Raw genomic sequence first — 27,457 nt, forward strand, 5'->3', positions numbered from 1 at the left:
CAGGGTTCCTGTGCTTCTCCTCCTGGCCGGCTGGGTCCTGAGCATGTGATCGGAGAGCTGAGAGTTGCTGCAGAAAGCGGTTCCTTCCAGCCCGCAGGGCTGTGCCAGGATGCAGAGGCCAGCGGTGGGATGGCACCTGGCCCAGGGCCGCTCTCACTGGGAATGCTAAATATACATCACAAGTTATAGCCCTTCACAGACGAGTTTCTAGGAATATTTTTGTTTTCTACTTTCATGACTGGTTCCTCCCTATGAACAGATGCTAGCCCTAACTGGCCCACAGGAGAATTAATTCAGCAAATCACCCAGCAACAACGTCAGACGTCTACCTCTGGCTTCTGCAGCTGGATAGGATCATTGTTTGCAATCCTAGGACTTTGGAATCAGCGCATCACCTGAGAAACTACTCAAAGTCCTGCTAGGTTTTGAAAGGAATACCACAAAATCTACTGGGGGAAATTGCTTCTCTCTGGATACTCAATGTACCGAAAATATCATAGGGCATAAACCTCTCAACCCCCAGTTTCCTTGTGGAATTTATCACTTCTCAACGACTAAGTGCCCGTTCTGATGGGGTAAAAACAATGGTGTCGGAGCCAGGTTACAAGAACGAATGGTGTGTATGACTCCCCAGCTCTGTGTTCAGTTAGATCACATTGGAAGCTTGAAATCAGCCGTGGTGGGAGTGTTTACACCACGGAAATTGGCAAATGCTACAAGTCGGGGCTTTTTATAGAGCATACCGTCAGTTAAGGTAGAATGAAGATGGGGAAGGAAAGGAAACTTTGAAGATTTTCCTAATATGTGGCAAAACCTGTATAACTTTTCAAGTAGAATGATTTGATTCTCATCTCTCTTTCCTTAGCTCTCACTCGACTTATTTCCCTGCTTCTTCCATTTATGAGAACAAAGTTATGCATTGCAAAGCAGCTTCCTAATTCCAGGTTGGTGGAGGCAGTATGACCTCTGTTTTAAGAGCTTGGGCTCTGATCAGAATTCTAGCTCTGCATCTCTCTAACTGTCTGACAGTGGGAAATTTCATTAAGCTCGAAAACCTCAGGCTGCTTGTCAGAAAATATGGGTAATAAGAGCTCTTATTTTATGGAGTTAGGATGAGAATTCAATAAGATAATGCCTGGCATATAGTGGGCATACATTAGACGTTTCTTTCGTAAATGTTGTATAAATACCTGTAAATCATTTTGTCAGTGCCTGGCATAAACTAAATGCTTCATAAATGTTAAATAATATAAAATCAATTTCAATAACTTAGAATTACTCTCATTATTCATTCATTCATGTTCTTAATCTTTTTTCATATACACACCGGCCTCTCAAAATGTTATGGCAAGATCCATTGTTGAAAATATTTTGACGAGTCATTCAAAGATGAAACAGTAGACATTTATTTCCCACCCAAACAAAAGTCCATTCACTGCTCAGACAAGCTGGAGGAATGGAGAGGCGAGCTCAGGGGTGGCAGGTGAGAGTTGGTGCACCCACCCAGGGCGGCTTGACATTCTGGGCGTACTGAGCATATTCTCAGGCAATAGTCGTCAACCATCCCTTGGGCCTACAGCTTTATATATTTGGCAACATGACCTCTGAGCATGCTCATTGCAACACCCATTTTTATATTTGAATTTTAATTGTATCCAGACAAGCCCCTAACAACTTTAGATCTTAAGGTGTTGGATTATCTTAGAGATTAAAAAAAAAAAAAAAAGATTTAACTGAAGAATACAACCCATTGCATATAAAATAACATTTTAAAAATCATGTTCCTATCTTTTGTTTTTCTAATAGACTTTGTTTTTCTGAGCAATTTTAGGCATACAGAAAAATTGAGCAGGTGTACAGAAAGTTCTCATGTGCCCCCTACCCCCTCACCTTTCCCAGGCTCACCTATTGGTAACGTCTTGCATTAGTGTGGTACGTTTGTTACAAGTGATGAGCCAATATTGATACATTATTATTAAGTAAAGTCTGTAGTTTACATTAGGGTTCATTTTTTGTGTTGTACATTCTACGGGTTCTGACAAAAGTACAATGACATGTACCTACCTTTACAGTATCACACAAAAGAGTTTCACTGCCCTAAAAATGGTCTTTGCTTCACCTATTCATCCCTCCCTCCCTCCCTCCTTCCCTGTGAAGCCCTGGCAGTCAGTGGTCTTTTTACTGTCTCCACAGTTTTGCCTTTTCCAGAATGTCACAGAGCCGGAATCATACAGAATGCAGCCTTTTCAAACTGGCTTCTTTCACTTAACAATACGCATTTAAGGTTCCTCCTTGCCCTTTGGCTGTGTGATTGCTAGTTTTTTAAAAATAGCTGAAAAAAAAAAAGAAAAAAATAGCTGAATAACATTCCATCATTCGAATGGACCCATGTGTTTATCCATTTACCTACTGAAACGCATATACCCATTGAAAGGCGTCTTTCAAATTTTGCCATGCTCATCTTTTAGAACTGAAATGCTAGGGTAAATGAAATGTCCTAAATTTCATTTGTTTACCTAATAGAACAGATTATTTGTTATTTCTTAATGTACAGGAGTGTGTAAAAGGAGTCATGAGTAGTCAAATAAACTGATATACAACTTTTCAGAAAAGAATGCAATCCAGCTTAAAATTGCATCATTTTAAATTTAAGTATCTATATATTTCCTTGAGTGTCTATCTTATCTGGTATTGAGGGTGGATTTATGCCTCCCTGTAAAACTTATTGGAGAGATTAATGGTAGCAATATCTGTTACAGAAAATAGAGACAATAACAGCTATTTGCTTTGGCTAAAAAGAAGGAATAATAGAAAGAAATTGTAAATTTACTGCACTAGCAGGCAGCTGTCAGAAGAAGCTATGCTTTCACGTAGCAGTGAGTCTTTAGAAGCTGATAAATCATATTTAGGGCAGAGAGCATTTTCATAAGGAAAAGTCACCAGAATGAATGAGAGTCTATCCACATTTTCTTTATCTATTCATCTGTCGATGAACATTTAGTTTGCTTCCATGACCTGGCTATTGTAAATAGTGCTGCAATGAACATTGGGGTGCATGTGTCTTTTTCAATTATGGTTTTCTTTGGCTATTTGCCCAGTAGTGGGATTGCTGGGTCATACGGTAATTCTATTTTTAGTTTTTTAAAGAACCACCTTACTGTTCTCCATAGTGGCTGTATCAATTTACATTCCCACCAAAAGTGCAAGAGGGTTTCCTTTTCTCCACACCCTCCCCAGCATTTATTTTTTGTAGATTTTTTGTTGATGGCCATGCTGACTGGTGTGAGGTGATACCTCATTGTAGTTTTGATTTGCATTTCTCTAATGATTAATGATGTTGAGCATTCTTTCATGTGTTTGTTGGCAATCTGTATCTCTTCTTTGGAGAAATGTCTATTTAGGTCTTCTGCCCACTTTTGGATTGGGTTGTTTGTTTTTCTGATATTGAGCTGCATGACCTGCTTGTAAATTTTGGAGATTAATCCTTTGTCACTTGTTTCATTTGCAAATACTTTATCCCATTCTGAGGACTGTCTTTTCATCTTGTTTATGGTTTCCTTTGCTGTGCAAAAGCTTTTAAGTTTCATTAGGTACCATTTGTTTATTTTTGTTTTTATTTCCATTTCTCTAGAAGATGGGTCAAAAAAGATCCTGTTCTGATTTATGTCATAGACTGTTCTGCCTATGTTTTCCTATAAGAGTTTTATAGTGTCTGGCCTTACATTTAGGGATTTAATCCATTTTGAGTTTATTTTTATGTGTGGTGTTAGGGAGTGTTCTAATTTCATTCTTTTACATTTAGCTGTCCAGTTTCCCCAGCACCACTTATTGAAGAGGTTGTCTTTTCTCCATTGTATATTCTTCCCTCCTTTATCAAAAATACAGTGACCATATGTGCGTGGGCTTATCTCTGGGCTTTCTTTCCTGTTCCATTGATCTATATTTCTGCTTTTGTGCCATTACCATACCATCTTGATTACTGTAGCTTTGTAGTATAGTCTGAAGTCCAGGAGCCTGATTCCTCCAGCTCTGTATTTCTTTCTCAAGATTGCTTTGGCTATTCGGGATCTTTTGTGTTTCCATAAAAATTGTGAAATTTTTTGTTCTAGTACTCTGAAAAATGCCAGTGGTAGTTTGATAGGGATTGCATTGGATCTGTAGATTGCTTTGGGTAGTATAGACATTTTCACAATGTTGATTCTTCCAATCCAAGAACATGGTATATCTCTCCATCTGTTTGTATCATCTTTCATCAGTGTTTTATAGTTTTCTGCATACAGGTCTTTTGTCTCCTTACATAGATTTATTGCTAGGTATTTTATTCTTTTTGTTGCAATGGTAAATGAGAGTGTCTCCTTAATTTCTCTTTCAGAGTTTTCACCATTAGTGTATAGGAATGCAAGAGATTTCTATGCATTAATTTTGTATCCTACTACTTTACCAAATTCATTGATTAGCTCCAGTAGTTTTCTGGTAGCATCTTAAGGATTCTGTATGTATATTATCATGTCATCTGCAAACAGTGTGAGCTTTACTTATTCTTTTCCTATTGGGATTCCTTTTATTTCTTTTCCTTCTCTGATTGCTGTGGCTAAAACTTCCAAAAGTATGTTGAAAAATAGTGGTGAGAGTGGATATCCTTGTCTTGTTCCTGATCTTAGAGGAATTGGTTTCAGTTTTTCACCATTGAGTATGATGTTGGCTGTGGGGTTGTCACATATGGCCTTTATTATGTTGAGGTAGGTCCACTCTATGACCACTTTCTGGAGAGTTTTTTTCATAAATGGGTGTTGAATTTTGTCAAAAGCTTTTTCTGCATCTATTGAGATGATCATATGGTTTTTCTTCTTCAATTTGTTAATATGGTGTATCACATTGATTGATTTGTGTATATTGAAGAATCCTTGCATTACTGGGATAAACCCCTCTTGATCATGGTGTGTGATCCTTTCAATCTGTTGTTGGATTCTGTTTGCTAGTATTTTGTTGAGGGTTTTTGCATCTGTATTCATCCTTGATATTGGTCTGTAATTTTCTTTTTTTGTAGTATCTTTTTCTGGTTTGGTGTCAGGATGATGGTGGACTCGGAGAATGATTTTGGGAGTGTTCCCTCCTCTGCAATTTTTGGGAAGAGTTTGAGAAGGATGGGTGTTAGCTCTTCTCTAAATGTTTTATAGAATTCACCTGTGAAGCCATCTGGTCCTGGACTTCTGTTTTTTGGAAGATTTTTAATCACAGTTTCAATTTCATTACTTGTGATTGGTCTGTTCCTATTTTCTATTTCTTCCTAGTTCAGTCTTGGAAGGTTATACCTTTCTAAGAATTTGTCCATTTTTTCCAGGTTGTCCATCTTATTGGCATAGAATTGCTTGTAGTAGTCCCTTAGGATGCTTTGTATTTCTGCGCTGTCTGTTTTAACTTCTCCTTTTTCATTTCTAATTTTATTGATTTGAGTCCTCTCCCTCTTTTTCTTCATGAGTCTGGCTAAAGATTTATTGATCTTGTTTATCTTCTCAAAGGACCAGCTTCTAGTTTTATTGATCTTTGTTGTTATTTTCTTTGTTTCTATTTTATTTATTTCTGGTCTGATCTTTATGATTTCTTTCCTTCTACTAACTTTGGGTTTTTTTGTTCTTCTTTCTCTAATTGCTTTAGGTGTAAGGTTAGGTTGTTTATCTGAGATTTTTCTTGTTTGTTGAGGTAGGATTTTATTGCTATAAACTTCCCTCTTAGAACTGCTTTTGCTGCATCCCATAGGTTTTGGATCATCATGTTTTCATTGTCATTTGTCTCTAGGTATATTTTGATTTCCTCTTTGATTTCTTCAGTGATCTCTTGGTAATTTAGTAACGTATTGTTTAGCTTGCATGTGTTTGTGTTTTTTACGTTTTTTTCCCTGTAATTGATTTCTAATCTCACAGCGTCGTGGTCAGAAAAGCTGCTTGATATGATTTCAATATCCTTAAATTTACCAAGGTTTGAATTGTGACCCAGGATGTGATCTATCCTGGAGAATGTTCCACGTGCACTTGTGAAGAAAGTGTAATCTGCTGTTGTTGGATGGAATGTCCTATAAATGTCATTTAAACTATCTGGTCTACTGTGTCATTTAAAGCTTGTGTTTCCTTATTAATTTTCTGTTTCAATGATCTGTCCATTGGTGTAAGTGAGGTGTTAAAGTCCCCCACTATTATTTTGTTACTGTCGATTTCCTCTTTTATAGCTGTTAGCAGTTGCCTTATGTATTGAGGTGCTCCTATGTTGGGTGTATATTATTTATAATTGTTATATCTTCTTCTTGGATTGATCCCTTGATCATCATGTAGTGTCCTTCCTTGTCTCTTGTAACATTCTTTATTTTAAAGTCTATTTTATCTGATATGAGTATTGCTACTCCAGCTTTCTTTTGATTTCCATTTGCATGGAATATATTTTTCCATCCCCTCACTTTCAGTCTGTATGTGTTCCTAGGTCTGAAGTGACTCTCTTATAGACAGCATATATATGGGTCTTCCTTTTGTATCCATTTAGTGAGCCTGTGTCTTTTGGTTGGAGCATTTAATCCATTCACATTTAAGGTCATTATCGGTATGTATGTTCCTAGTACCATTTTCTTTATTGTTTTGGGTTCGTTTTTGTAGGTTCTTTTCTTCTCTTGTGTTTCCCACTTAGAGAAGTTCCATTAGCATTTGTTTTAGAGCTGGTTTGGTGGTGCTGAATTCTCTTAGCTTTTGCTTGTCTGCAAAGCTTTTGATTTCTCTGTCGAATCTGAATGAGAGCCTTTCTGGGTAGAGTAATCTTGGTGTAGGTTTTTCCCTTTCATCACTTTAAATATATCATGCCACTCCCTTCTGGCATGTAGAGTTTCTGCTGAGAAATCAGCTGTTAACCTTACAGGAGTTCCCTTGTATGTTATTTGTTGTTTTTACTTTGTTGTTTTTAATAATTTTTCTTTGTCTTTACTATCTGTCAGTTTGATTACTCTGTGTCTTGGTGTGATTTTCCTGGTGTTTATCCTGCCTGGGACACTCCACGCTTCCTAGACTTGGGTGGCTATTTCCTTTCCCATGTTAGGGAAGTTTTCGACTATAATCTCTTCATATATTTTTTCTGGTCCTTCCTCTCTCTCTTCTCCTTCTGGGATCCTTATAATGTGAATGTTGGTGCATTTAATGTTGTCCCAGAGGCCTCTTAGGCTGTTTTCATTTCTTTTCATTCTTTTTTCTTTATTCTGTTCCATGACAGTGAATTCCACCATTCTATCTTCAGGTCACTTATCTGTTCTGCCTCAGTTATTCTGCTATTGATTCCTTCTAGTGTATTTTTCATTTCAGTTATTGTATTGTTCATGTCTGTTGTTTGTTCTTTAATTCTTCTAGGTGTTTATTCTTTAATACTTCCAAATCTCTTTTAAACATTTCTTGCTTCTTCTTGATCTTTGCCTCTATTCTTTTTATGAGGTCCTGGATCATCTTCACTATCATTATTCTGAATTCTTTTTCTGGAAGGTTGCCTATCTCCACTTCATTTAGTTGGTTTTCTGGGGTTTTATCCTGTTCCTTCATCTGGTACATAGCCCTCTGCCTTTTCATTTTGTCTATCTTTCTGTGAATGTGGTTTTCATTCCACAGGCTGCAGGATTGTAATTCTTCTTGCTTCTGCTGTCTTCCCTCTGGTGGATGAGGCTATCTAAGAGTCTTGTGCAAGCTTCCTGATGGGAAGAACTGGTGGTGGGTAGAGCTGTGTGTTGCTCTGGTGGGCAGAGCTCAATAAAACTTTAATCTGCTTGTATGCTGATGGGTGGAGCTGAGTTCCCTCCCTGTTGCTTGTTTGGTCTGAGGTGACCCAGCACTGGAGCCTACCTGGCTCTTTGGTGGGGTTAATGGCAGACTCTGGGAGGGCTCATGGCAAGGAATACTTCCCAGAACTTCTTCTGCCAGTTTCCTTGTCCCCACGGTGAGCCACAGCTGGCCCCCAGCTCTGAAAGAGATCCTCCAACACTAACAGGTAGGTCGGTTTCAGTCTCCTATGGGGTCACTGCTCCTTCGCCCTGGGTCCTTATGTGCACACTACTTTGTGTGTGTCCTCCAAGAATGGAGTCTCTGTTTCCCCCAGTCCTGTCAAAGTCCTGCAATCCAATCCTGCTAACCTTCAAAGTCTGATTCTCTGGGAGTTCCTCCTCCCGTTGCCGGACTCCCAGGTTGGGAAGCCTGACGTGGGGCTCAGAACCTTCATTCCAGTGAGTGGACTTCTGTGGTATAATTGTTCTCTAGTCTGTGAGTCACCCACCCTTCGGTTATGGGATTTGATTTTATTGTGATTGCAACCCTCCTACCATCTCATTGTGGCTTCTCCATTGTCTTTGGATGTGGGGTATCTTTTTTGTTGAGTTCCAGTGTCTTCCTGTCAAAGATTGTTCAGCAGTTAGCTGTGATTCCGGTCCTCTCGCAAGAGGGAGTTGAATGGCATCATTCTTTCAAGAAATTTGTCCAAGAAGGACAGAGGTAGAATGGACTATATTACCTTGGTTTGTTTTTGCAACTAGTGAAAAAAGCAATACAAAAAAAAATTAGGAAAATACAGGGGCGTATTAAAAGAATAGATTAGCTACAGACTTCAGAAGACATGGACATGACCATTTCACTGGTGAGGAAGAGATCTTCATAAAAAACTAAAAAAGAAAATAATTGATGGCAAGTCTTTGAAGAAACCAGTAGTCGTAGTGAGGGATTTGTTCTAGAAAGAAAGAAAACACCCCTTTCTGTGACATGGGAAATGAGCAAGAAGGAAGTTGAGGGAACTTAGTTACTTTCACTAGCAAGTGGGTCCCAGGCCACCTTCCAGGAAAGACCAGGTAGGGGTTTGGAGAGAGTGGTAGGAAAAGGGAAAGTGATCTTTCTAAGGACAAGGAATCCAAAGCTACACAAAAGGCTCAGCTGAGATTGTAAATCATACATTTGTTGAAACTTTAATCTGAAAAGTTTTGAGATTTATTTTTTCTTATCTTCAGCAGGCTTCCCAAGCCTTCAAGCAGGAGGAGAAAAAGTAGATGGATGATTAATTCAGAACTGTGGCTTCACTTACGTGAGATAATAGAAAAAAAAAAAATATATATATATATAATATCTGCCCCTTGTTCCTGACACAGAGATCCTGAAACCCTTGTAAATTCCTAACTGATAAGAACACTAAGAACATCTTTTGTTGCAATATTTGGTCTCCCCGGTTCCTGATGTAGGGTTCCCAAATCCTCTCTAATTTCTTGGGAGATACGAGTGTCTTTTATTCTAACGAGGTGAATCTGGGTGGGCTCCTAGATGGCTCCTGGACGGTGACCTGTCATCAGAAAGACCAAAGCCACGATTAGAAGCTTGGAAATTTTAGCCGCACCCCCCATCCTCCAGAGACAGGAGGGGGGGCTGGAAGTAGAGTTAATAACTGATCATACCTCCATGAGGAAGCCTCTGTAAAATCCCAATAAAATGGGGTGTTGGGAGCTTCCAAGTTGGCGACCAAACCCCTGTACCAGGAGGGTGATGCATCCCATCTCCACAGGGACAGAAGCTCCTGCACTGGGGACCATCCCAGACCTGGCCCTTTGTATCACTTCATTGGGCTGTTCAATTTTATCACGTCCTTTAAACTGGTAGATGTAAGTAAGTGTTTCCCTGAGTTCTGTGAGCTCTTCTAGCAAATAATCTAATCCAAGGGGGAGGAGGTCATAGGAATCTTCAGTTTGTAGGGAAGTCGCAGTGGTGGGTAATCTGGGGACCTACTACTTGGGACTGGCATCTGAAGGGGGGCAGTGTTGAGGGACAGAGCTGTAACCGGTAGGACCTGCTGCTGCCTCCAGGTAGATGGTGTCAGGATTGAGTGAGATTTTTGGATACGCAGCTGGTGCCCCAACATCGCTAGGTGCACAGAAAAGACCCTACACTACACACCTGGCATCAGAAGTGCTGAGTGTGGCTGTCAGGAAGAAACACAACAGTAGTGGGGTTTCCTACACAACACACCGGGCAGACAGAAGCACATGTTGGTAAGACCTTGAGTCATTAGAAAGGACTCTTGAAATGGTCTGACCATAGTATATAAGCTATAAAGCGAAACCAATAAGGAATTGATCAATCAGAATTAGAGAGCAAACAAAGACCTAGAGGTTTAGTCAGTCAAAGGGCAGACATGGTGAAAGTAAATGAGACTGGGAGACAAGGAGGGTGTGGTTGCAGAGAGGAAGGTCACAGTTACTGTTTTTCATTTAATAATTCAAAGAAAATATTGATTCATAAGATAAAAGTAATTTGACTGAAAATGATCGTGTAACAGCTTCATCTATGGGATGGGTTTTTTCCTTTGGAAATTGAATTCTTCCAGGTTAGGGCAGGAGTTGGGGGCGAAGATGTGAAAATCCTTGCAGTGTGTGTAGTCAAGTGATGACAGTGTCTGTGACCAGGGAGGTGGAGCTGCACAAAGTGAGCCTGGATATAATTCGTTTTTTTTAGAGCCATGTGGGAAAGCATGGATTCCAAAGAGGCAACTGAAAATAGCATAAATATCTTCAAGATGCTTTTAGGAGTGGGACAAGAAGAATACTGTTAAGAATACTGCTAAGTCAAAATGCCCTCCTAATAAATATAATACTTTCAAATATGCTACTTTTTATAACTCAGAAGTTTCATCTTTAAGATACTGTCAACATTTGGAAAACAGAATAATAAGTAAAACAAGTCCTTAAATTTAACTATGAGGGTAATGGAAGGCTTACTATCTTGTGAGGAATCAGACCTATTTGGTGCTAAATTAGGAGGCCATCCTCTTTGTGGACAGAAAAGTCATCAGTTCCTGTATTGTTAACATTTTACGTTAACAATAGAAAAAATACCCTTAAAACTCCAGAAGGGTTGCCACCTAAGTCTAGTGTACCTTTCCAAGTGACCTGGGGTTAGAGGCTGTTAAAAAAAACAAAAAGTAATGGAAGGCCCTCCAGAAACTATTAGTAAGAGCAGGTGGCTTTTTGCTTCCAGGAAGTCATCATTTCACTTGTCAGTGTCCTTGACATGCTTCTGTGAGCAGGGGCTTCGGGAAAGAATGACATTCTGGGCTTACAGGGCCAGCTCAAAACAGAATTTTTCTGGCCTCTGTTTCCAGTCAGGGAACAATTAACTAATGATTGCATTTATGAATGGTTATGTGTCATTATGAAATGTTCAAAATATTAGAGAATCCCTTGATAAATTGTCAAAATATTAGGAAGTCATTCTTCAGGAAAAAATTTAAAAACAGAAAATAACACCAAAATGCAAACAGAGGTTATCTCTGGGTTGAGGGGTTGCAGGTGCTCTTTTCTGTAGCTTCTAAATTCTCTCTCTTGTATAGAGGTAATGAACCCCGATCAATAGGTTCACTTCTGATGATTGACAACTTCTGATGCTAAATGTGGAGCATTCCTTTTGTAATTGGAAGGAAGCAATAAATGCTACTGAAATAAATAATAAAAATAAAAGATGAATTATGTACACAGAAAGTTGTTTCTAAGTTGCTAGATACAAAATTTGGAAAAATGCCCAAAAGAGAAAAATTTCTAATATTGGCGTTTTTCATCGGATTTGGAAAAATGAAATTATGTTAAAGAGAGCTCAAAGTTAGGTGTTTGGTCACCCCCTTACGGTCCCTCCTTCTCCCCCCAGGACCAACCCCAGTTGCTCCCATCCTCCAGCCACCTAGACCCCTGCAGCACTTAACTTAGCACTTAAGAATTTTGTGATATTAAAGATAAACTGCTAATAAATCCACGCTTTCCTTTACAAAATACACACACAGATGTGCACGCAGTACCAAGGCTCTAGGTTCTTCTTGCTAATTGCCTGCTGACAGTTGTCTCCAGAACCCTGGCCAGTTTAGGGTTCTCTCTGGGTTGAGAAGAAACTGAAGTCTGGGTACATCAAAGGCTGACTGAACACCTGCCCCTGAGGAGTCACCCATCAGCAGAGTCAACTCACTCAAGAGTGGGGAAAAGCATCCTTTTTGAGAGAAGCCTGAAGACGTGCCACTCTTTCTGCCTGGAGATTGTGGCATTAAGATATTTAGAAAGAGAAAACTCTGGCTTTGACAGCACCAATTAGAACGTTTCAAGAGCTTGCTCGGAGAGTAGTCAATTTGTAGGATGGGGTCACTCTTCCCAGGGGACTTGCTGAAATGCTTCCTCTGCCCTGGGCCACCCAAATACTAATCCTGTATAGACATACTTTTAACAATTTGACGTAAGAATTCATAGCTTTTTTTCATCCCAGAAGAACAGAGTGCCTTGCTGTTGTGTGCATATGTGTGTACGTTGTAAAGGAAAATTGTGGATTTGTTAAGCTTTCATCTTCAAAATCACTTTCCAACGCAGCAAGCAAGCCCTCATTGCTTGACAGGGACTCGGTATTTGGTTTTGTTGACCCAGGTAATGCGCAGAAAGGAGAATTAAAAACACTCTGAAGGTCTAGATTAATCTAGATCACCATGAAAGAAGAATATTTGATGGACAGTTTAAGAGAACAAAAGATGGTAGAAGGTACTTGACCTAAGAGGAACTTAGTTTGGAGACAGTGTTGTAGGGTAGAGAAGAGAAATTTCCCAACAGCTTGTTGGATCATAGGAGAGAGATGGGGAAAGAGACTTTGAGGTTATTTCCTGTGCGATATGAACAAAAACCCCTTGTGACAGTGGGTTCAGCCTCGGCAGTAGAGATGCACATTGCTTTTCAACTATTCTGGACTTCATACTTGTGTTTCTGTGACTGACACAGCATTGAACCTGTTGAACCTGGCTTTAAGGCTGCCTGTCTTTGTGCAGCTGACACCAAACCATCAACTGGGAAAGGTCTCCCAATAATCTGAATTACTAAACCTGAGCGAAGCTGTCACCCTACAGGTAACGAGTGTCCTCACTTCTACTGAGAAGCAATTTTCCAACCGGGAGTTTCACCACGTGTGACTTTCCAGGGCAAATGCAACAGTGGAGATTCCTAAGCAAACAGAAGGGATGACATAGAGGTGGAGGCATCCTGACAGAAGGAGACAGAGGGGAGAGCTCCTCCCTGCCTCACAGGCAACTGAGTGTTCCTGAACAGAGCAACTGCTTCCGAAGGCGCAGAAGGATGGAAAACAGGGAAAGTGCCGGCTTTCTGGGAAGGGACCAGGTTCTGCCTTGGTACAGTGAGTTCCACCCCTTAATTGTGCTTAATTGATCTTGATTCTCTCCTGCTGTCCCGCTGGCATCCTTCAATACTAACAGATAGTTAATTTCCACCTTTCATTTGGCTTTGTCCTTGGAAAAACTAGTTCACCCTTTCCCCTCATCTTTACTGGTGACCACTCAAGCCACGAGTGACACCGTCAGGTGCCCTCGTTCCTTGGCCCTGAGGGATGCGGTTCAGGAAGCAGCTCTTACAGTCTCCAACCCTGACCCCTAAATTACGTCCCTTCTTGCCCAGTCCCCCTACCACACAAAAGATATCTGTGAATTTTTTACCTAAGTTAATTATTGACGTCCTGACCACAGATGAAGAGAGGATTCTTTTATTTCTCTACATCCAAATAAGTTATATAAAATTATTTTCCTAAACTTCACCAACAGGGTTATACTTCTGTTTTTTTTTTTTTTTCAGAAGATATACTGTTCTGATAAGAGTACCAGGGAATCACCAAAGGTAAGTACTAGCAAGAAGGGAATTTGGGCAAAAGACCCTTCCTCGAGGCCCTCAGCCCTGTCTGACAGAGAGAGAAGATAAATATTTCTAAATAAGGGATAAAATCCAATGAAAGTCATTCCGGAAGAGCCCCATATGGTGCACAAGACAGGAGGCTTGTGTGCTGAGCGAGGCACATAGATTCTGGAAATCAAAAATGGAAGCCCCACAAAACAGGTCATCCCTCATAATCAGACTCCAAGACCACATTTCAATATGCATTGACGGCTCATAAGCATGTCTGTTAAAAGCGAATTCAATTCTCACCTCAGCATGGATCATATTTGTGCTGTAGCTAAACGGCTTGGTCTGAAGAGTGATGTCATGGAGCACATGTTATTCAATTATAACAGCATCTTCTGATCTGAGCAAGAAATGAGATAGAGACGCACGTCTGAACTCACTTGGGAAGCATTTATATGCAACATTACTACCCTGTACAAAGGCAGCTAGCATTGTCACAGGGTTGTAAACAATAGGTTCAGAAGTAGGAAAATAAATTTTCTTGCTTCTTCCAGGGTATGGTTTTTCTAACTTGGTCCTATTGACATATGGGGCTAGATAATTCTCTTTTTTTAAAAAAAGAAGACTTGATTTTTTAGAGCAGTTTTGAGTTCACAGCAAAACTGATCAGAAAGTACAAAGAGTTCCCACTTACCCCTTCCCTGCCATAATTCTTTTTCTGTAGGGAGCTGACTTATGCATTGTAAAATGTTTAGCATGGTCCCTGGCCTCTGGCCTCTAGATGCCCGTAGTATCCCCCAAATGTGAAAAACACAAATGTCACTGGACATTGCCAAAGGTCTCCTGGTGGACAAATTCATCCTTGGTTGAAAACTACTGTTTCAGAGTTTGACCTTCCCCCTACAGGACAAATAGAAGCTAGATTCTGTCTTCAAGTGTCTTAAGAGGCATCATTTGAGCCCTGGTTGACTAAAACAGAAGAACGTGGCTAGATGTTTTATATTTATTTAATCTCTTCAGACGAAACAAACTGATTATAAATATTAGAGAAAGACAAGACAATTGGGTCAGGGAGAAATTATCGCAGGGAGGAGACCAGAGATGAGACTGCCCGCAGGAGTCATCGTGCGTTTCTCCAGCCTTGCATATTCACATGTGTGATACACTTAAAAGAATTCTTAAAGAATTGATTGGACTCGGGGTTCCAATTCACAGGAACAGAGCTCACAAGAGATTAGTAAACAGAGCAACCAGAACTATTTGTTAATTGGCAATGAGAAACATTCTGAAAAGAACGGAACATCACATTGGCTGTATCAGTCCCCTCCAGTAGCTTAGCTACAGTGGAAACTGAATTCCAGAGGGTGCCCAGTGAGCACGGAACCGAGACATGTAATCTGACAGTTTGAAGCCTCCGATGCCCCTCTCCACACGGGGACCCTCCCCCTGCCCGGGCAGCTCTGGGCAGGGGCACGTCTGAGTCAGTGCTCCCAAGGCTGATGGGCCAAGGAAATGTCAGAGAAACGTGCTAAAACTCAGATCCGTGGCTCCACTGCTAGAGATTACGATTTAGTGACACTGAGGTGAGGCCTGGTCACCAACGTTTTTAACAAGCGCCCCAGGTGCTTGAGAAACACTGAACTGTGGTCACCTTTGTAACTGCCCTTCTGTCTCTGCTTCCGTAGGATTCTGCCAAGTCGTGCCCTGGTCAGCACAGTCTTTCACCCTGTTGACACCTTCACAGGTTGCAGTAAAGACAGCCAGCCTGGAAAACTCTCTCTCTGTAGGTGACAATCAAAATTTCAGTACAAATCCCTTATTTCCTTACCGGTAACAGAGAGCAGCAGGTGGGGACAGCACAGCCTCAGCCCCAGGTGACACCTCACGAACTAAAAATTGTTGCCATAAAATACTGTGTTTTTGTTTGTTTGTTTTGCGGTACGTGGGCCTCTCACTGTTGTGGCCTCTCCCGTTGCGGAGCACAGGCTCCGGACGTACAGGCTCAGCGGCCATGGCTCACGGGCCCAGCCACTCTGCGGCATGTGGGATCCTCCCGGACCGGGGCACGAACCCATGTCCCCTGCATCGGCAGGCGGACTCCCAACCACTGCACCACCAGGGAAGCCCCATAAAATATTGTTGAAGGCAATTCACTTGAAGGAAGGACATTCCTCTCTCTTAAGCAGATTGAGACTTTTCTATTGTTGGTTTCAGGTTATTGGTTTTAGTGATATTACAAACGGGAGAGCAGATCTTACATGCTGGGTCGCGGGCATCTCCACTTCTCTCCCAGGCCCCCAGTTACTAAACAAAAAGCTCTGTTTCTCATATTAAAAACCCATCTGTTCATTCGCTCTAGAAACATTTATTGAATGTTTATGGTGGGGCAGCTGCAATTTTCAGGTTTCGAGACATAAAATGATTTGTAGGCCTAGGACCAGGAGGGAGCAGAGAAGTGAGCACAGGGTCTCTGCGTGCCAGGAGGGAGTAAGACGTGGGTTAGGAGGTGGGGGGAGGGGCAGGGCTACTCAGAGCACGTGACAGCTGAGCCGAACGGAGAGGTGGAGAGACGCTCACAGCAGAGCAGGGAAAGACAGCACGCCAAGGAAGGAGAGGCCCCTGCGAGGACAAAGCTGAGTGAGGGAGCCCGGTGCTTCCTGGGACCCCCAGGTACTGGTTTGACTGGAGCATGGATGCACCAGGGATGTGGGATAGAATGGCGTGTGTAAGCAGAAGCCACCCATCAAGGACCTTGTACAGAATACTGAGGACGTTTGACTCTGTGTGACAGTGAGGACGCGAGTCCTTAGGTGCTTTTAAGCATAGGAAAAGGACATGATCCAGTTCATGTTTCAGAGCACTCTCCCTGTGGCCAGGAAGAGGTTTCGGAGTGAGACACTTGAGCAGGGTTGAAAGTTTGTCATGTGTCGGAGAGCACGGGCAAGGGGAAGACACAGGATCACCTAGGGGTGTTGAGCCTATTGCTGCAGGTTTTCAAAAGTTTAAATGCTTTGAACAATCCATTTGTTTGGGGGACTTTTTCTGGCAGTGTGCAGAAGTCCAGTTGTATAGCGCAGAAAAATGGTGGGTGAATTAATTCATGGTTGTCACACGTAATTTTTGTTTAAATCGTGGCGGTGAGAATTTGTAGGTTTAAAGAAGAGATGTGATAGAAGAGGTGATGGAAGGAAAGAAGGGGGAGGGTCTGATCTACGAGGGCTTCATGAATTTGAAGTTATAATGCTGGGGAAATAGGCTGTGATAGAGGAGTACTGAAGAGCAACTCTGTACAGGCAGAACAATTCCAGCTGACAAGTCAAAACTGTGTATGACCTTCACGGGAAATCCACGCGGTAGGGACATTTTGGGGTAACTTCCTAATCCACTACTCACCGCCTTCCTTCTCCTACCCCTGAAGCTACAGTGAATAGGATGCAGGACCCTGTTTTCACAGTGCTCATACTGTGGAACCGTCGACTAACTGGACCCATCAGTGTCTCACTCCTGAAGACGTAAAATCAGAGTGTCACAGTTTCGCTTGCACTCCGGTGCTGTGGTACGTCATCATCTTTGCCAGTATCATCTAGTTCAGCAGAGAGAGCTGATTGAGAGAGAGACAGAGAGAGTAAAAACAGAACTGACAGCCCTTATCGCCGCGAGACGGAAACTCCGTTTTTCCCAATGGCCCTCCAGTTCTCAGTCTATTTCCTTGGATGTCTTTTTTACAATTGGTTTTGTGAGCTGGTCCTGAATATCATTCCTTAAGAAAAAAAAGGCTCACCCACACTCATAAATTAAGCAGTTTCTATCTAAACATTAATCACTCATGGGATTGGCTGAAGTGTTACCATTCAGTACAGGTTCAAGGGTCTGGGAATTCAGTCCCCCTCTGGACAGTCCCCTCCTAACAACAATTTTACCCTTTATGTAAAGGGCAGAGTGAAGCTTTAGCTGTCTATGTCACAGCCACCTACATCATCTGCTCCAGGACGTGGAGAAAAAATGAAAGAAAAGGTACAGAAAATAGAGAAAGAGTAGTCTCATTTTCATTTAGAAAGGAATAGGAATTGGAACCATCTTTTTGAAGGACAGTTTGGCAACACCTTATAAACATTTCTTTTTTATTCTTTATTTTTTTATTTTAATTTTTTTTGGGTTTGGGGGCCTCTCACTGTTGCGGCCTCTCCCGTTGCGGAGCACAGGCTCTGGATGTGCAGGCTCAGCGGCCATGGCTCACGGGCCTAGCCGCCTCGCGGCACGTGGGATCTTCCCGGACCCAGACACGAACCCCCGTCCCCTGCATTGGCAGGCAGACTCTCAACCACTGCGCCACCAGGGAAGCCCAGATGTGTGACTCTTTTATTTTGCAATGAGAAGCTTGTACATCTCAATCTCCTCACCCAATTCTTTCCTCCCCCTACCTGCCTCCTTTCCAGGAAAAAACTTTTGGTTCTCTGTATCTATAAATGTTTCTGTTTTGTTATATTTGTTCATTTGTTTTGTATTTTAGATTCCACATATAAGTGAAATAATACAGTGTTTGTCTTTCTCTGTCTGACTTATTTCACTTAGTATAATACCCTCTAGGTTCATCCATGTTTCCAAAGATAGCAAGATTTCATTCTATTTTTATGGCTGAATAATATTCCATTTTATATGTATATGTATAACTTCTTTATCTGTACATATCTGTTGATGGCCATTTAGGTTGCTTCTCTATCTTGGCTATTTTAAAGAATGCTGCAATGAACATAGGGGTGCATATATCTCTTCTAATTAATGTTTTCCTTCTCTTTGGATAAATACTCAGGATTGGAATTGCTGGACCTTGAGGTCATTCTTTTATAATTTTTGAGGACCCCCCCCCCATACTGTTCTCCATAGTGGCTGCACCAATTTACATTCCCACTAACAGGGCACAGGGCTCCCTTTTCTCCACATCCTCACCAACGCTTGTTATTTCTTGTCTTTTTGGTAATAGTCCTACTGACAGTGGTGAGGTGATATCTCATTGTGGTTTTGATTTGCATTTCCCTGATGACTGGCAATGTTGAACATCTTTTCATGTGCCTATTGGCCATCTGTATGTCATCTTTGTAAAAACGTCTATTCAGGGGCTTCCCTTGTGGCCCAGTGGTTGAGAGTCTGCCTGCCGATGCAAGGGACACGGGTTCGTGCCCCGGTCCGGGAAGATCCCACATGCCGCAGAGCGGCTAGGCCCGTGAACCATGGCCGCTGAGCCTGCATGTCCGGAGCCTGTGCTCCGCAACGGGAGAGGCCACAACAGTGAGAGCCCTGCGTACCGCAAAAAAAAAAAAAGGAAGAAAAAGAAAAACGTCTATTCAGATCCTGTACCCATTTTTTAACCAGGTTTTTTCTTTTCTTGATGTTGAGCTTGCATGAATTCTTTGTATAACTTGGATATTAACCCTTTATCAGGTATACTGTTTACAAATATCTTCTCTCAGTAAGTGGCTTTTTCATTTTGTTGATAGTATCCTTTGCTGCACAAAAGCTTTCTAGGTTGATGTAGTCCTTTTTTCTTTTTTTTTGCTTTTGCTTCCCTTGCCTGAGGAGACACATGCAAAAAAATATTACTAAGATGAATGTCAAAGAGCTTACTACCAATGTTTTCTTCTACGAGTTTTATGGTTTGGGGTCTTACATTTAAGTCTTTAATTCACTTTGAATTTGTTTTTGTGCATGGTATGAGAGAGTAATCCAGTTTGATTCTTCTGCACTTAGCTCTTCACTTTTCCCAATAGTATTTATTGAAGAGACTGTCTTCCCCGTTATATATTCTTGCCTCCTTTGTCATAGATTAATTCTCATATAAGTGTGGATTCATTTCTAGAATCTTTATTCTGTTCCATTGATCTATGTGTCTCTTAGTGCAAGTACCATACGGTTTTGATTGCTGTATTTTGAAGTCATGGAGTGTGATACCTCCAGCTTTGTTCTTTTTCAAGATTGTTTTGGCTAATTTAGTCTTTTTGTATTTCCTCAGTAAATTTGTTTTCTATGTAAATTTTAGAATTATTTGTTCTAGTTCTGTGGAAAATATCATTGATGTACTGATGGGGATTGCCTTTGGCAGTATGGTCATTTTAACAATATTGATTCTTCCAATCCATGAGCATGATATATCTTTCCAAATCTTTCTTTTGTCTTCAATTTCTTTCATAAGTGTCTTATAGTTTTCCAATTATATGTCTTTGCCTCCTTATTTAGAGTTACTCCTAGGTATTGTATTCTATTTGATGCAATTGAAAATGGGATTGCTTCCTTAATTTCTCTTCCTGATAGTTCTTTGTTAGTGTATAGGAATACAACAGATTTCTGTATATTAATTTTGTATCCTTAAACTTCACAAAATTCACTGATGAATTCTAATACTTTTTTGATGGTGCCTTTAGAATCTGTGTATAGTATCATGTAATATGCAAATAGTGACAATTTTACTCCTGCTTTCCAATTTGGATTCCTTTTATTTCTTATTCTTGTCTGATTGCTGTGGTTAGGACTTCCAACACTACGTCAGTCTCCAAAGACTGAACCAGGAAGAAATAAAAAATATAAATGGATAAATTACCAGTAATAAAATTGAATCAGTAATAAAACAACTACCAATAAACAATGGTCCAGTACCAGGTGGCTTCACAGATGAATTGTACCAAATATTTAGAGAAGAGTTAACACCTATCCTTTTCAAACTATTCCAAAATATTTCAGAGAAAAGAATATTTCCAAACTCATTCTAAGAGGCCAGAATCACCCTGATACCAAAACAAGACAACGATATCACAAAAAAAGAAAATTACAAGACAATATCACTGATGAACATAGATGCAAAAATCCTCAGCAAAATATTAGCAAACTAAATTCAACAATACATTAAAAGGATCATACACCACGTGTGGACACAGGTGGGGAAGGGAAGGGTGGGATGAATTGGGAGATTAAGTTTGACATAAATAAACTACTATGTGTAAAATAGGAAAAAAAAAAAAAAAAAGGATCATACACCATGATCAAGTGGGATTTATACCAGGGACGCAACAATGGTTCAATAGCCACACTCGATCAATGTGACACACAACGTTATCAAATTGAAGAATAAAAACCATATGTTCATCTCAGTAGATGCAGAAAAAGCTTTTGACAAAATTCAACATCTTTTTATGGTAGAAACTCTTCAGAAAGTGGGTGTAGAGGGAACATACCTCAACATAATAAAGGCCATGTATGACAAACCCACAGCTAACATCATACTCAATGGTGAAAAGCTGAAGGCATTTTCTCTAAGATCAGGAACAAGACAAGGATGTCCACTCTTGCCACTTTTATTCAACATAGTTTTGGAAGTCCTAGCCTCAGCAATCAGACAAGAAAAAGAGACAAAAACAATCTAAATTGGAAAAGAAGAAGTAAAACTGTCCCTGTTTGCAGATGATGATACTATACATAGAAAATCTTAAAGATGCCACCAGGAGACTACTAGAACTCATCAATGGATTCAGGAAAGTTGCAGGATACAAAATTAATATACAGAAAACTGTTGCATTTCTATATACTAACAACAAACTATCAGAAAGAGAAATTAAGGAAACAATCCCATTTACCCTTTCATCAAAAAGAATAAAACACATAGGAATAAACCTACCTAAAGAGGTAAAAGACCTGTACTCTGAAAACTATAAGATAGTAATGAAAGAAATTGAAGACAACACAAACATTTGGAAAGGTATACTGTGTTCTTGGATTGAAAGAATCAATATTGTTAAAGTGACCATATTGCCTAAGGCAATCTACAGATTCAATGCAATCCCTGACAAATTACCAATGGCATTTTTCACAGAACCAGAAAAAAATAATGTTAAAATTTTTATAGAAACACAAAAGACCCTGAATATCCAAAATGATATTAAGAAAGAAGAACAGAGCTGGAGGAATCATGTTCCCTGACTTCAGACTATACTACAAAGCTACAGTCATCAAAACATAGAGTACTGGCACAAAACCAGAAATATAGATCAATGGGACAGGATAGAAGGCTCAGAAATAAATCCATATACTTATGGTAAATTAATCTATGACAAAGGAGGCAAGAATATACAATAGAAAAAAAGACAGTCTCATCAATAAGTGGCGCTGGGAAAACTGGACAGCTACATGTAAAAGAATGAAATTAGGACATTCTCTAACACCATATACAAAAATAAACTCAAAATGGATTAAAGAACTAAATGTAAGACTGGAAACCATAAAACTCCTAGAGGAAACACAGGTAAGACACCATTTGACATATATCATAGAAATAATTTTTTTGGATCTGTCTCCTAAAGCAAAGGAAATAAAAGCAAAAACAAACAAATGAGACCTAATTAAACTTAAAAGCTTTTGTACAGCAAAGGAAACCATCAACAAAATGAAAGACAATCTACTGAATGGGAGAAAATATTTACAAATGACATGATTGTTAAGGGGTTAATATCCCAAATAAATAGCTAATACAACTCATCATCTAAAAAACCAAAAACCCAATTTAAAGAACAGGCAGAAGAACTTTATAGACATTTTTCCAAAAAGGACATGCAGATGGCCAACAGGCACATGAAAATATGCTCAACATCACTAATCACCAGGGAAATGCAAATCAAAACAACAGTGTCACACCTGTCACAATGACTATTATCAAAAAGAACACAAATAACCATAATTGGCAAGGATGGAGAGAAAAGGGGACTCTTGTACACTGGTGGTGGGAATGTAAACTGGTGCAGACACTGTGGAAAACAGTATGGAGGTCTCTCAGAAAACTAAAAATAGAGCTACCATATGACCCAGCAATTCCATTTCGGGATATACATCTGAAAAAAGCAATAACTCTAATTCAGAAAGATACATGCACCCCAATGTTCACAGAGGCACTAGTTAAAATAGCCAAGATGTAGAAGCAACCCAAGTATCCACTGACAGATGAATGGATAAAGGAGATGTGGTACATATATACAATGGAATACTACTCAGCCATAAAAAGGATAAAATTTTGCCATTTGCAACAATGTGGACGGACCCGGGGGGTATTATGCTTAGTGAAATAAGTCAAACAGAGATAGATAAATACTGTATGTTATCACTTATGAATGGAATCTAAAAAATACAACAAATGAATGGGTATAACAAAACAGAAACAGAATCACAGACATAGAAAACAAACTAGTGGTTACCAGTGGTGAGAGGGATGGGGGTGGGGCAAGATAGGGGTAGGGATTAAGAGGTACAAACTGGTATGTATAAAATAAATAAGCTATAAAGAGATACTGTACAACACAGAGAATGTAGCCAATATTTTATAATAAATTTAAATGGAGTATAATCTATAAAAATAGTGAATCACTCTGTTGCACGCCTGAAACTAATATAACTAATATAATATCAACTGTACTGCAATTAAAAAAAAAAGATTTTAAAAAAAGAAGTCTACAGTTTCTTTAGGTAGACCTGACTTAGGGCCACTAAATCTGATTTTTGACCAGTAGATACAGAGGGGTTTGTTCCCATGTTTTTCTCCCACAGACATCTCTTGCAGGAAACAACTGGTAATTTGTTTTAAAAAATAATTTTCAGCTTTCTTATGTTTCATCTCATTTAGCACGAGTCTCACCTTGTACCTTCATTCTGACTTTACGCAAAACATACTGGACTTTACAATGAATGTGCTTGTCTAACCTGCACTGAATTTTTCACCATGTGGCCCTTTTCCAATCATGGCTTCACAATAAGAAGCCCTCAAAGCTTTTGCTTGAACAATGGCCAAACTCAAATCACTGATTTTCATCCTGAAACCATACACTAAACATCCTTCCTTCTTGGGCCCATATTTACAAAGAAATATAAATGTGTGAAGATCAATAGTTGTAATTCAGTTATTGTCAAAGATCAGTTCTTCTGTACTATTTTAAAGCACTGAGAATAGTTTTCTTTAATTTACTTTCCTGTCCAGATGAGTATTGCCTTTGTAAGTGGTCTCATAGGAAATGCATTTAGACTTAGTTCAAAGATGCATCCAATAATCAATAAGAACGTCAGTCCACAACTTTATAGTATAGATAAACTCCCTCAGTAAAATATATTTCCTCCTCTTTCATTCACTTTGCTCCTTCCCTGCTCTGCATTTCCAGGGGCCCCCTGGTGGCCTGAGGACACGAGAAGGGAGCTGTTGACCAGGCAGAGGTCAGGTCATCAAGTAAGTCTGGGGAAAGGGCCCTCTGAGGAGGTTTGACTACATCTCTGCTGGTTGCTAGCCTGAGACTAAGATGTTAATTGTGATTTGGGGAAGGAGGCTTAGTTCACACTAATCCTTCCTGGATTTTCCAGTTTCTCCACGTTCACAAAAATTAGTGTTTAAATGTCTTTTCTAAGAGAACTCAAATTTTGTTAAAAATTTAAAGAAATCAGGAGGCTTCTGGGTAAGGCAAGATCCAGAAAAATCAGACTATTTTAGCCAATAGCTTATACATTTTCATGATGTAACAAGATCATGAAAGTTCAGTGTTCTTACCCTAGGTTATCTTTTTTTTTTTAACAGCAGGAAGTACTCATCAGCTAAGGAAGATGAGATTCTTATTTTCTCAGTTGGCCTTTGTACAAATCCATAAAAATGTACCCCGTTCCTATGGTTCCCATCTTATTCCCAACTCTTGCTTCTCCCTCTGTCTCTGTTCTCTATTTCCTCTGCCTGATCTTACTTAAACTGATATTATAGGCCTGCAGCCCCACACATCAAATTTCTTTATTCTCATGGAAACTTGAATTGGTGACTGTCAATTGCTCTCAGTCTTATTATAAGTGAAATTGATTCTGGATTTCTAAATTTCTCCTCCTACAAAGGGTGATCTTAGATCTCTAGTCTTTTATATGTTATTGCTCTGTCCGATGGCCTTTTTAAAGATTTGTAGACTTTTACAGTAAATCTCTTATTGCTCACTTAAATGTGATGGTTATGTGTTTAATCATTAATGGTTATACCAAGCAATCTCATATGTATGTAAGATATGTATGTCCTATATACATATTTAAAACACACAAACAAGCCATTCCACCCATGTTTGACTGCGTAGCTTAGAGGTTTTGTGTTTAGAGTTCAATCTCCCAGCATCAAGCTAAACTGGAAATTCGCAATCCTACTACTCTTCCTCCCTCTTCTATTAACTTGTGCTGCTTTTTAATTTTTTTTTAATTTCTCTGAGTTTCAGTTTCTCCCTCTGGGAAATCAAGGATATTCAACTAACTAGTTCACAATGTTCCTTCTAACTCCAAAATTCTTCTTACTTTGTTAATAAATCGGCATATTTTCCTTGATACAAACATCTTTAGAATCCCCACAGAGAACTAATCCAGAGGATGTGCTAATATTGTGATTCATTACCCAAGTCATTTCTCTAAGCACTGGTTTTCACATAGGCAGAATGAGATGATTTTTAGACCCATTTAAGGCCCATGATGCTGCTATACACATGACAGATTCTTGTTGCCATTTCCATTTAGGAATTTTTTTTTTTACTAGAGACAAATTTATATGTTTTCTGTTGTCAGAAACTGAAAACTCCAGAACCCTAGCACATTTCTTGGCTATAAGAAAGCTTACACTCAGATTCATTGTCCAAATGTCACAATATGCTCAATGCTGTGTCCAAAGAAAGCATCTATTCCCTTTCAAATGGATTTGTTCTCTGTTGTCCTCAAATGCCTTACTTGGATAGTTGTAATTCGAAGGTGTGAGCAGAACTCAAGACTTCAATTCACAGTAGAATCTCCAATTTCATGCTGATACATTTTCAGGTTCTTGGTTACAAATTAACCGACTCTCTTCCCAGTCTCTTGGGACATTGGAAAAGTGGACAAATTATCCAGAGACTGTAGTGGTTTATGCAAGAATCACCTGCTCACCTGTGCACTAATGGAACTGCTTTGCATAAGCAGATCCTGTTCCCTGAGGCTACACAGTTTCCAATCTTCTATACCCCAGGGGACATTACCAGCGCTGCAGAAGTGCCTCTGTTCTCAGGCTGAGAACTACAGGTACTTGGTTCCTTTCTATCTCAAAGGACTTCCTTCTGGGCACAGGATTATGGTGTTTTCTCATCAAGCCATAGCAGCCACATACAAGGTTAATAGTGCCCTGAAGATGTACAGTGCACAACCTGTACAACTGTCAACAGCTGCCTTGTGGAGTTGTTGGGGAGAAAATATTTTCCTCTAACTCTAGGTCTGGCTGGTCTGAGGATTAATTTACATGAGATAGATTAACATATGTGTACATGGGAGAGACTCAGGAAGACTGAGCAACTGGCTAAAAAGTCTGAAACCCTCCCCTTAAATACCATCTTCAGCTAAAGACAAAAGAGGATGTTGCCGGGAGGGGTTTGGAATTTCAGAGGCAATTCACATGGAGATGGAAAAGCACATGTTTGCTGGGACAGCAGAGACCCTGGGACACAGAGTGGCCTCTGATCGCTAAGCCCCTCTGGTCCCCCTCACACACCCTATTCTTTGATGGCATCTCCATCCCAGGTAATGGTACCTCCATCCCAGGTGATGATAGCACTATTCCTTTATCCAAATTCTTCCTGTAGCTAAGGGGTAGGTAAAGAGAGATTTACTGAGTCTTCCGTTTCTTAAAAATAATCAGCCTAAATTAATTGTCATGCCCAAAAGACACATTTTGGGCTGCCAGATTCTGCTCCTCCACGGTCCTGCCTTTGAAACTTCTCCAAGAAGTCTCACAGTCCAGAAGCTGAGTTGGTAGATTGTTCCAGCTCATTAAACCAGTCTCATAGTCCTGACAATGAGTCAGCCCTGTTAAGTTCATTTCAGGAGGCTGTGAGGCAGGTGGTCTTCCAAAGTTTGGCCTATGAGGTGCAAGCAATTATGTTTTAATACGAGCCATTTCTATGGAGATGAAAGAAAAACAACAGTTATTGATCGGAGCAAATTATAACGCAGTGTCTGAGAGCTGCCAGTTGAGAACGTTTCTAGGTGTCAGCCTTGAAGCATCTGGAGATGGAGCGAGGACAGAAAGTGACAATCTGACAGATTTTCTTGGTTTGTAGTTTTAATGTCTCTGACGATGTCATCAGTGTGGAGGTAAGCTTTCTGAGTGGCTTACACAGCAATAGGCCCAAAGACTGTCTAACGTGGGCTATTGTGGTGATCGCTCTTAAGTTTGTATCGAGTTGTTCAGCTCCAGTTTTGAGGGCTTCAGGGGAAGGAAGCTTTAGTTTTCAACGATTCCAAATCGAAAGTGGGAGAAAAGTTGGAAACGTTAGTTTGGAGAGCTATAGCTAAATATTTTAGGAAAATAGAAAAATTCAGGGTTCAGTCCAGTTTACAGGTGGAAAAGCAAAACCTCAAAGAAAATTAACAGAACTAAAATCTAGTATCTATGATTGTGTATTATAGTTTCCACTGAAATACAATTTTTCCCTCTAAAAGTACACTTATTTTTACCAAAGATAGCCAAATTAAGGCTAATTTGTTTGCCAAATAAGTGTAGTTTCAGTAAAATTGGCCTGATTATTTGCATAAGGCCAGCAAGAATAGTGATTGACCTTAAAGGCTTTTTCAAATCTGCTTTGCTGGAACTTTTCATAAGGAACCTCCAGATTGAATTTTAAATGTCTCTTGAGGCCAGGAAGCCAAAGCAAAGACTTACCATCAGACTTGCCTGTAATAACTATAGATTTAGGTGAATTCCTC

This window comes from Stenella coeruleoalba (genome assembly GCF_951394435.1).
Source record: "Stenella coeruleoalba genome assembly, chromosome: 12".
Lineage (NCBI taxonomy): Eukaryota > Metazoa > Chordata > Mammalia > Artiodactyla > Delphinidae > Stenella > Stenella coeruleoalba.